General features: G+C 41.5%; 1 pseudogene; it reads right to left on the reverse strand.

The window, feature by feature from the left end:
* Window positions 1-8247: 8247 nt before the first annotated feature.
* On the reverse strand, window positions 8248-10129 carry LOC117082244 (annotated as a pseudogene).
* Between the last annotated feature and the right edge of the window lie 494 nt (window positions 10130-10623).

Below are 10623 nucleotides of genomic sequence, written 5' to 3' on the forward strand. Positions count from 1 at the left end.
TATGAAGCAAACACTGACAGAATTGAAGGGAGAAACAGACAGTTCTACAATAATAATCAGACACTTGGCCAGGCGCAATGGCTCATGCCTGTAATCCCAGCACTTTGGGAGGCTAAGGCAGGCAGATCACCTGAGATTGGGAGTTTGAGATCAGCCTGACCAACATGGAGAAACCCCATCTATACTAAAAATACAAAAATAGCTGGGCGTGGTGGCACACGCCTATAATCCCAGCTATTCGGGAGGCTGAGGCAGGAGAATCACTTGAACCCAGGAGGCAGAGTTTGCAGTGAGCTGAGATCACACCATTGCTCTCCAGCTTGGGCAACAAGAGTGAAACTCCATCTCAAAAAAATTAAAATAAAAAATAAAAATAATTGGATGCTTAAATATTCCACTTTCAATGATGAATATCACAACCAGATCAAAGATCAATAAGGAAATAGAAGACTTGAGCAATACTGCAATGGACTGAATGTTTATGTTCTCCCAACATTCATATCTTGAAATCCAACACCAAACATAATGGTATTAGGAGGTGGGGATTTTGGAAGGTTAGGTTATGACAGCAGATTCCTCATGAATGAGAACAGTGCCCTTACAAAAGAGACCCCAGAGAGATCCCTCAGCCCTCCAACCACATGAGGTAACAGTGAAAAGATGGCTGTCTACAAGGAAGCAGTCCCTCACCAGATGTCAAATTTAGTGATGCCTTCATCTCGGACTTCCCAGGCTCCAGAACTGTGAGAAATAAGTTTGCATTGTTTATAAGCCACCCTGTTTATTATATTTTGTTATAACAGTCTAAATAGACTAAAACAAACAATATAAACCAACTGAACCTAACAGACATGTATAAGATAATATAACATTTTTCTCAAGAGCACATGGAGCATTCTCTAAGAGAGACCACATTATAGGTCACAAAACTAGTCAATAAATTTTAATAGATTGAAATCACACAAACTATATTTTTTATCACGATAGAATTAAACTAGAAATCAATAACAGAAGAAAAGCTGGAACAATCACAAATACATGGAAATTAAACAACATAATCTTACATAACCAATAGGTCAAAAAAGAAAACACAAAGGAAAATACAAAATATCTTGAGACAAATGAAAACAAAAATGCAGCATGCCAGGCTGGGTGTGGTGGCTCATGTCTATAATCCCAGCACTTTGGGAGGTTGAGGCAGGCAGATCACTTGAGTTCATGAGAGTTTGAAACCAGCCTGGGCAATATAGTGAAAATCCATCTCTACCAAAAACACAACAAATTAGCCAGGTGTGGTGGTGCATGCCTGCGGTCCTAGCCACTTGGCATGAATTGGTGGGAGGATGACTTGAGCCTGGGAGACAGAGGTTGTAGTAAACCAAGATCATGCCACTGCACTCCAGCCTGGGTGACAGGTAAGAATTTGTTTCAAAAAGAAAAAAAAAAGCAGCATGCCAAAACTTACAGGAGTTATAGGAGCACTCCTAAGAGGGGAAATTTTGTTTTGCTTTTGTTTTGTTTTGTTTCATCTTGTTTTGTTTTGTTTGAGACGGAGTCTAGCTCTGTCGCCCAGGCTGGAGTGCAGTGGTACGATCTCGGCTCACTGCAAGCTCCACCACCCACGTTCAAGTGATTCTCCTGCCTCAGCCTCCTGAGTAGCTGGGACTACAGGTGCCCGCCACCACACCCGGCTAATTTGTTGTATTTTAGTAGAGACGGGATTTCACCGTGTTCCCCAGGCTGGTCGCGAACTCCTGAGCTCAGGCAATCTGCCCGCCTCGGTCTCCCAAAGTGCTGAGATTACAGGTGTGAGGCACCGTGCCCAGCCTAAGAGGGAAATTTATAGCTATAAATGATTACTTTAAAAAGGAGAAAGATCTCAAATCAACAACCTAACTTTACACCTTAAGGGACTAGAAAAAGCACAAATTAAACCCAAAGCTGTCAGAAGGAAGGAAATAATAGTCAAACAGACAAATAATACAAGAAATAGAAAACCTATAGAAAAACAGTGAAGACAAAAGGCAAATATTGTATCATTTCACTTATATGAGGTACCTAGAATAGGCAGTCATAGATTCAGAAAGTAGAATGTGGTTACCAGTGGCTGTTGTGAAGGGAGAATAGGGAGTTATTGTTTAATGGGTGCAGAGTTTCAATTTTTAAAAATTCTAGAGGTGGTTAGTGGTGATAGTTGCACAACAGTGTTAATACACTTAATGCCACTGAGTTGTACACTTAAAACTGGTTAAAATGATACATTTTATGCCATGTATATTTTATCACAGTTTAAAAGATCATTCATCAGGATCAAACAATAGTCTTCAGCTTTGCTTCATGCTTTCAGATAAGAATTTAGGGAACTGATTTTGTCATTATGTTCTAAGTTATACATGTGGAAGAAGTGACCCTATGCTGGCTTGTTTATATTCCTCATACCCCTCATAATAGTCTATGGCAGATGATATGTGTTCTCCTAGAATCTTGGCCTCAACTGGACACTTAATTTTATTTGACTAGAAGCAAGACCTTAACTCTTTTTTATTTACTTTTAGCTTTTTCGCTGCTCTGAAGGTACATCAGGGAACTTAACTCTTTCATAACTAGATACAAAAGGCTACTAGAGTCCCACTCTGGAATATGAATGAGAATTTCACTGTCCTATTTTCATGGCTGCGTGTTTGCCAAACACCTTCTCTTCCCTTGGGTTTTAGCCCTCAGCCTATTCTTTTGTACCACTTTCTATGTCATTTGAGATTCTAGGATACAAAATAAACAAACAAACAAACAAAAAACCCCAGCCAATTCTGGATAACTGAAGCAAAGTATATTTATGAATTGGAGGAATAGTCTATTTTGAATATGCTTTCAAAATAGATGGGCTTGTAAATAGAAGTGACCAAAAGAGCTATAAAGAAGAAGGAAAGAGGAAATGTAGCAAATGTCCTCTGCTCATCAGCTACCCTGGCTGTGCTGAAAGGCTTCCTTTTTTTTTGAAACAGTCTCACTCTGTCCCCCAGGCTACAGTGCAGTGGCGCAATCTTGGCTCACTGCAACTTCCGCCTCCCGGGTTTAACCAGTTGAAGTGATTCTTGTACCTCAGTCTCCAGAGCTGCTGAGATTACAGGCACGTACCACCACACTCGGCTAACTTTTGTATTTTCAGTAGGGACAGGGTTTCACTATGTTGGCCAGGCTGGTCTTGAACTCCTTACCTCAGGTGATCCATTCACCTCAGCTTCCCCAAGAGCTGGGATTACAGGCATGAGCCACTGCGTCTGGCCATGTGCTGAAAGGCTTCTGACTTATCCTAGTGTTCTTGCAATATTAGCTCAATTTTCAAAGATTCAGAAAAAAAAAAAATCTGATTGATCAAGCTGAGGTCACGTGTCCAGCATCCTGGTTCTACCATAATCTATGTGCTACTTCTGTAATTGTTGACAGAAAATTGACAAAAAATTATATATATTTATCAGGTGTAACATGATATTTGGAATAAGTATACATCCTTTCCATAGGAGATTTTAAAAAAGAAATATGTATACATTGTGGAATGGCTAAATTGAGCTTATTAACATTTGTATTACCTCATACACTCATAAACAGAAAAGAAAAAAAAACAGATATATTTCCAACAGGCATCCAATAGCCTTTATGCCACTGTGCATTGTAACTCTCTGAGAGATGGAAATGGTATCTGGCATTTCCCACACTTCTGAAGCAGAGTCTCACAGAGAATAGTTTGGAAAAACCAAAGTGAAGAGGTAATTGAACTTTTCCTTCTACACCTAGATTATCTCCCTACATGGAGTAACCATTCTGTCCAGCATGCACTTGTGGAACTACCAGGAACTACCCATTTCTATGGGCAAAGGATGCTACTCAGGGACCTCTAGTTTTTGCAACTCTCCCACCTGGCATTGTGTAAAGGTGACTCCCATACCCTTGCTGAGGCCAGCATTCATCCTGGACCACCTGTCCTATCCCACCTCATACCAAATTATTCACTGATTCTGATACTGTGGCCTCCAACCTTGCCACGGATCTTCTTTACTTAGCCTCATCTCACCCCTTATAACTGAAGCTGAAATTGTACTTCTCACTTCCACTGAGGTACATTGAATAACTAGTCCCAACTCTTCACCCCTCTCTGCTTTCATATTCTTGAAAGAGCCTCATTGTTGGGAGTCAGAAATCTCCAACTCTGAGGATTTATTTATTTACTCTTTTATTTCTGTCCTATTTTTCTCAGTTAATGTGTTTTGAACCTTAAATTTTAAAAAAATTTTTTTCATGGAACAGCTAAATCCAATTTTTAAATTTTAATTAAAAAAATTCTTTTTCATAGAACATGAAGCTTTCTTATTATGTACATACACATTTAGGATTCTCATGTTTTCTTGATTAATTAACCCTTTTGTCCTTATGAAATGTCCCTCTTTATCTATGGTAATATATTTATCTTAAGATCTCTTTGATAATATTAATAGTACAGGCATGCCAGTTTTCTTTTTTATGTTTAGTGGTTTTAGGGTAGAGCTTATCCATTTTGTTTTCAACTTGTATCTTCTGTAAATAACAGATAGTAATGTTTTGCTCTATTATACAGTTTCACAATTTATTCCTTTTATTTAATTTGTTTTTCACTTAATGTAATTTTTATGTGGCTGGGTTTAAGAATACAATCTTGCTATTTGTTTATTTGTGCTACTTGTTCTTTGTATCATCTCTCTTGGTTTCTTTTGGGTCAATAGGGCATTATTTTTTTAGTACCGCATTTCATCTCCTTTATTGGTATTTTATCTACAGTTCTTTCTACTATATTTGTAGCAGTTTCTCTAAAGATTACAATATGTAAACTTAATTTATCAAGTCTACTTTTTCTTTTCTTTCTTTCCTTTTTTGAGACAGAGCCTCACTCTTTTGCCCAGGCTGGAGTGCAATAGTATGTGCAATCACCGCTCACTGCAACCTCCGCCTCCTGGGTTCAAGTGATTCTCGTGCCTCAGCCTCACGAGTAGCTGGGACTATAGTTGTACACCACCATACCCAGCTAATTTTTGTATTTTTAGTGGAGATGGGGTTTCTCCATGTTGGCCAGGTTTGTCTTGAACTCCTGACCTCAAGTGATCTGTCCAACTTGACCTTCCAAAATGCTGGGATTACAGGTGAGAGCCACTGTGACTGGCATGTCAAGTCTACTTTGATTTAGTATTATACCATTTCAATTTTAATGTTAGAATCTTATGACAGGATACTCCCACTTACCCTCTCTCATTCTTTTCCTTCAAATAATGAATAATTTCATGTTGAAATTATTCAAATAATTTTCTCCCCCTACCTCCTTGTCTAATCCTTTCCTTCTGGGGCTCCAATTATAGGTATATTAGATGGCTTTACAGTGTCCCACAAGTCATTGAGATTCCTTTCAATTTTCTTTTTTTCCTTTTTTGTTTTTTTTGAGGCAGAGTCCAGGCTGGAGTGCAGTGGCATGACCTCAGCTCACTGCAACCTCCATCTCCCGGGCTCAAGCAATTCTCCTGCCTCAGCCTCCTGAGTAGCTGGGATTATAGGCGTGTGCCACCATGGCCGGCTAATTATTGTATTTTCAGTAGAGGGGTTTCAGTATGTTGTCCAGGGTGGTCTCGAACTCCTGACCTCAGGTGATCCACCCACCTCAGCCTCCCAAAGCGCTGGGATTACAGGTGTGAGCCACCAACCCGGCGTCTGTTCAATTCTTTGTTCTTGATTCTTTATTGATCTCTATTCTTTGTTCTTCAGTTTAGATAATTTTTATTGACGGCCTTCAAGTTCATTCTTTCTTCTGCAGGTCCAATCTACTTTTAAGCTCTTTCAATACATTTTTGATTTCAGGTATTGTATATGTTTATTTTAGGATTTGGTTCCTTTTTTAGTTTCCATATCTCTCCTTAGTTTCCATATCTCTCCTGTAATTCCTGTCTTTTTCTTTTTTATATTTATCTTTTCCCATACATTCTTTAATATATTTATAATACTTCACAATTCTTGTGGGCCAGTTTCAACACTTGTGTCATTTGTTGGTCTGCTTCTAGTGACAATCTCCCTCTATATTGTAGGTCACATTTTTCTGCTTTTTATCATCGCTAGCAAGTTTTTATTGCCTTCTAAATATTGTGGTTGACACATTTTAGAGACTTTGAATTCTGCTATCTTCCACTTAAGAATTTTTTTTTTGTTCTTGGAGGAAGTTTAATCACAAGCACATCATTTTGATCCTATGGAAACTTGATTTTAGACTTTTCAGAGCAGATCTATTTCAATTTTGCCTTTAGTCCTCAGGCATAGTCCTCAGTCCTGGGAAGTAGCCGTTACTCTGAGGTGTGTCCTTTCTGGGGTTTTAATGGAAAGCCAGAGTGTTTACTAAGCTTTTCCTTTTTAAAAAGTAATTAAGTGTTTTGGCCAGGCACAGTGGCTCATGCCTGTAGTCCCAGCCCTTTCGGAAGCTGAGGTGGGTGGATTACTTGGAGCCAGGAGTTCGAGACCAGCCTGGGCAACATGATGAAACCTCATCTCTACAAAAAATATATAAAAATTAGCTGGGTATGGCCGGGTGTGGTAGCTCATGCCTGTAATCCCAGCACTTTGGGAGGCCAAGGCGGGTGGATCATGAGATCAGAAGTTCAAGACCAGCCTGGCCAATATAGTGAAACCCTGTCACTACTAAAAACACAAAAATTAACTGGGTGTGGTGGGGCACACCTGTAGTTCCAGCTGCTTGGGAGACTGAGGCATGAGAATTGCTTGAACCCAGGAGGTGAAGGTTGCAGTGAGCTGAGATCACGCCACTATACTCCAGCCTGGGCAACAGAGCAAGACACTGCCTTAAAATAAATAAATAAATATTAAAAATTGACAAAAATTATATGTATTTGTCACATATAACATGATATTTGGAATATGTACAGATCCTTTCCATAGGAGATTAAAGAAAAGAAATATGTATACATTGTAAAATGGCTAAATTGAGCTAATAAACATTTATATTACCTCATATACTTATCATCTTTGTGGTGAGAACACCTAGAATCTATTTCTTAGTGATTTTCAAGAATATAATACTGTACTTTGTGACTAACTATAGTCTCCATGTTGTAAACACATCTCTTGAACTGCTTCCACCTAACTGAAACTTTGCATCCTTTGACAACCATGTTCCTTACCCCCACGCCCACCTCCCAAGATCATCTAACATGAATTGATCATTCAATAAATGTTGTTAAACACTTAAAGAGCTGATTCTGATCTGTTTTTATAAGAGATATCACTTTCGTCAAAATTTCAGATATTAACTTAGAGCAAAGATTTAATAGTTTTTAAAAATCAGCCATAACAAAATAACAAAAACAATAATATAAACAAAACCAAACCTACCAATCAAGAAATTATAGAGTATATTTTCATAATTTTATAGACTGCCCAAGCATTTCAGCAAAACAAAGCCACACTGAAAAATATTGACAAGTTTGTGTGCATAAAACTGTCGATCTTGTTTATGGGAAAAAATGCAATAAGCAAAGTTAAAATTTAAATGACAAGCCAGGAAAAAATATTTTTGATTGTGTATGACAAACATGAAGTTAATATTACTTGATGGGATCTGAGCTCTGCACTGTTTCTCTAGCACAGGGCAGCTGTTGAAATCTCTGGTCAGTGCTTGCTTTCCTCTGGATTCCTTGGAATCTTGCCCTGTACAAGTGCAGCTTAGGAGTCAGCCAAGAACTTGAGAGGGGTTATATACAGATTTGGGGGTTCTGCCTCTGTTGGTCTCTTCTTTCTGGAATTCCTCCTCCCTCCTCAATTTCAGCTGCTCTGGAAGCCCTGATTCTGGCCTGATTCTTCATCCCAGCCTGTTGGCCTCTTTCTGCTGGAGTTGTAGCCACACCTCACCCCACTCCCACCTACATAATTCCAGACCCCCAGCACCACAGAGTCTGGGGAGTAACCTCAGTTACTGATGAAAATCAGTTCTTTAAATGTTTAACAACATTTATTGAATAATCAATCCTTTATTCACAGTTTAAAAGTGTAGCTCTGTCATATTTAGGTGACTAAATGTGCTGATTTGTTTCTGGTGTCCGTTCTGTTCCCTTAATCTGTTTATTTATCCTTCTGCTAGTCTCACAACGTTTTATTACAGTAAATTTCTTGAAGGAAAATTTGTATTATTTTAATTATTTTTGTGTACAGAAAACTCAACATGTACATTTAACTCAGTTTAGTGGCAAGTTCTTTAGCCTTTGCCTTTGTGAGCTTGGCGATACGAACCGCAGACTTGGGACCTAGGACATTGGCGCCCCAGTAACAGCAGATCTCATCATATCTGTCATTGTAATTGGTCCTGATACCTTCCACCAGCTTAGCCAAAGCGCCTTTGCCTTCCGAGTTCACCTGTGTGAAGGCGACAGTGGCTCAGGTCTTCCTGTGGACTAGATGACCCAGTCTTGCCTTCTCCTTGATAATGCAGTAAGGGACCCCCATTTTACGACACAGGGCAGGCAAGAAGACAACCAGCTCAATGGGATCCATGTCGTGTGCAATCACCATTGGCTGAGCTTTCTTGTTCTCCACCAAGGTGATGACGGTGTTAACTCCTGCTTGAAGGACAGATGGTCTCTTAATGGGGACTTCCCCTTTGCCAGCAGTTTTCTTCTGGGCTGAGGCCAATAGCCTCTGCTTCTTCTCTTCCTTTGTCTCTGGTCTGTACTTGTGAGTAGCTGTTTGTTGGTCCAGGGCCTGGGTGAACTGGTTAATCGCAGAAGGCACTTTCAGCTGCTTATAGAGGATGGCTCTCTGCCTCTGCAACCTGATATAGCGGGGCCATTGCACAAAGCGGGTGAGGTCTCTTTGGGGCTGGATGTCCTGTCCAATGCCAAAATTCTTAGGCCTTTTCTCAAATGGGGGATTCACCACTTTGTTGGCCTCCTGCTTCTTCATGACAGCAGAGGCGGAAGCCACCTTCTTCCCCTTGGCCTTCTTTCCTTTCGATATCTTGGGCAATGGGAGGAGAGACTATTACAGTAATTTTATGGTACTTATTTTATTTGTGTCTGGCAAGACATGGGCCTCTGCTTGTTCTTTTTTTCTTTCTTTGTTCCTAAAATTTCTCCAAGGTTTACATGTATTTAACCCTGCAGATGACATTTACAATTAATTTCTCAGTTAGTTGTTTATAAGGTTCTTGTGGCGTGTGGATCCTTTGAGTCCAGGAGTTCGAGACCAGCCTGGGCAACAAGGGGAAACCCCATCTCTACTAAAAATACAAAAATTAGCTGGGCATGGTAGCCCTTGTTTGTAGTGCCAGCTACTTGAGAGGCTGAGGTTGGAGGTTCGTTTGAACCCAGAAGGCAGAGGTTGCAGTAAGCTGAGATCATGTCACTGTTTGTGTTTGTGCTTATGTTCACACTGCATTAGATGAAGGGTTATTTTGAGAACTTGGATACAGTAGGGTGCTTTGGAACTTGTGGGAGAGTAGAGGGGACGGGATGGGTGCAGCGAGATTGCAGGAGGCTTCCATTGCTGTGGTTCCGGCAGCAAAGCCTCTCTGATGGGATCCACCACTTCTCTAAGGCACCTGCCCTCCTCGTTAGCCCGCAGCCGCAGACTCCAAGGCCCCGGGATAGGTGGGGTCAGAGAAATGCAGGGCTCTGGCCAGAGGGACCCTCGGCAGCGCCCTGAGGTTCCCGTGAGGCCCAGGCAGCGGTTCTGGCACTCCCGCTAGCATCGCTCTCAGACTGGAGGGCGCGGAGGATACACGTAGCCGTTTGCCTGGGTCCGCGCTCGGCTGTCCTAGCTCGCGGGGCGACATCGGGGACGCCCAGCGTCCGCCCTGTCCCCCTGCGCCGCGTCTGAGCAGCCAGCCCCAGCGGCCGGAGGGTCGCGTTGGTTGGGGCGTGGGGCAGCTGGAGGGCTGAAGGTCCCCAGCGCCGCCTCCCGGGCGAGGGGCGGAGGCGCGGATCGCCGAAGTCAGCTCGCCCCAGGTTCGGCACGCTGGAGCCCGAGTGCATCCCAGGGCCCGCCGCATCCGGCGCTGACTGGCGGCAAGTCCCCCAGCCTGTGGCTCCAGGATGCGCTTAACGCCGTGCCCCATACCCCAGAACCCTCCTTAGAAACAGGCGCACCCTGCCACCCATTCCCCATCCCCCCAACACACCCCTGCAGGGCCAGCCTCCTGTTTACACTGCACACAGTAAACATTAGCTCCCCAATCACCTTTTTAAAATTGTGTGCTCTTTAGGGAATAAGATTTCAGTTTAAATATTTTGGGAATTGATTTCAGAGCGTGTAATGGGGTAATCTTAGAGCAATAATTTTGATGTATTCAAATCAACATAAACATTTCTACAAATGGTGGAAAAGGAGAATCACCTCAATTAAAATCGGGAGCTACAGACAGACACCAACTGTCACCACCATTGCTTAATATTGTTTTAGAGATCCAAATAGATGAAATTTAAAAATGAAATTAAGTGGCATGAACATCTAGTAAAAACAAACAAGGCCATCTATTGTTCCTATAATTGGAAAACTAGAGACACAAGTTTTACAAAAAAGTCTGGAGTATGTGAATTTGGGAAGTTTGCT

This window comes from Trachypithecus francoisi, unplaced genomic scaffold (assembly GCF_009764315.1).
Source record: "Trachypithecus francoisi isolate TF-2019V2 unplaced genomic scaffold, Tfra_2.0 Lachesis_group9, whole genome shotgun sequence".
NCBI lineage: Eukaryota > Metazoa > Chordata > Mammalia > Primates > Cercopithecidae > Trachypithecus > Trachypithecus francoisi.